The sequence below is a fragment of the Dipodomys merriami genome, unplaced genomic scaffold, assembly GCF_024711535.1.
Source record: "Dipodomys merriami isolate MVZ:Mamm:240054 unplaced genomic scaffold, mDipMer1.0.p SCAF_908, whole genome shotgun sequence".
Classification (NCBI taxonomy): domain Eukaryota; kingdom Metazoa; phylum Chordata; class Mammalia; order Rodentia; family Heteromyidae; genus Dipodomys; species Dipodomys merriami.
In genome coordinates this window covers 199257-200387 of record NW_027206522.1, presented here as the reverse complement: position 1 = coordinate 200387, position 1131 = coordinate 199257, and the positions used below count along the sequence as shown (strand labels likewise).

General features: G+C 33.2%; 1 pseudogene; it reads left to right on the top strand.

Moving 5' to 3' along the window:
- Positions 1–429: 429 nt before the first annotated feature.
- On the top strand, positions 430–542 carry LOC138821291 (U6 spliceosomal RNA; annotated as a pseudogene).
- Positions 543–1131: the final 589 nt, after the last annotated feature.

The following is a 1131-nucleotide window of genomic DNA, read 5'->3' as shown; positions in this document are numbered from 1 at the left end:
TAAAGTTTCTATAAAATCTGAAATGTACATACTTAGTAGTAGTTATCTGCTACCATAAATCTTAAATACTTGATAGAAAAGTATTATGACCTGCCAAACAGTCCCAGTTTTGGCATATATAAGCAAATTCCCAAAATTAAATATATTGAAAACATTAAAACGTTTAACAAATCTTAACACTTGTTGCAGTGTTCATTATGACAGATCCCTTGTATAGAATAATTGAATTCCTCCTCCTACACATCTCTTGAACAAAAAATATCTGGAATTATTTTGTTTTTGACATGTCAATCTTGACTTTATTCTTAAATGTGTACTTATGTAAGAAGTTCATGGTTCTAAAATTTGACGACAATTCTTTTAAACTTACTTTTTGTTGAATTGTCTAGTTTAAGAAAATCAATTACAATTTATCTATAGAAATGTTCTGTGCTCAATTCAGCATCACATACACTAACATTGGAATGATACAGAGAAGATTAGCATGGCCACTGAGCAAGGACGACAGGAAAATTCCTGAAGCATTCCATCACCCAATTTGTTAGGAAATGGAAAGACTTGGAAAAAAATTATTAAGTGAAGTAATCCAAGTCCAAAGAAACATAGGTCCCATGGTTTCTCTAATTTTCAATAACTAATGTATGTCTGCGATAAGCAGAAAAGGTCAAAAGTTATGTGTATATTACCATATAAGATTATGCTAAGGGAAATGAAACCCAAGTTAGGGACACAAGTGGTTTTTTTTTTTTTCTTGCTATTGTTTCTCACATACTTATAACCTGCAGTGTGTTTTTTTTTTTGATTCTTTATATGTTCCTCCCCCATGCTATAACACCTATTTTCACTTTATTTGAAGTTGGTGCGCCTACATCTTGTATATACTCTCCTCTAATTTGCTGAGGTGAAGGAAAAAAAACCAAAATGCTTAAATAGGGATACAGGTAGACCTATTGTAACAATGAGATACACAAGACACTGTGTTGTAAAGTGAACTTTACAATTCAGGCAGGGAAAGGGAGGAGGTTAATGGACTTGTGGAGGTGGGAGGGAAGGGACGGTAGGGGAACAATAAAGGAGGAGGTTACAATGCTTGTTAGGAAATATACTCATTAACTTGCTCATGTAAGTGTT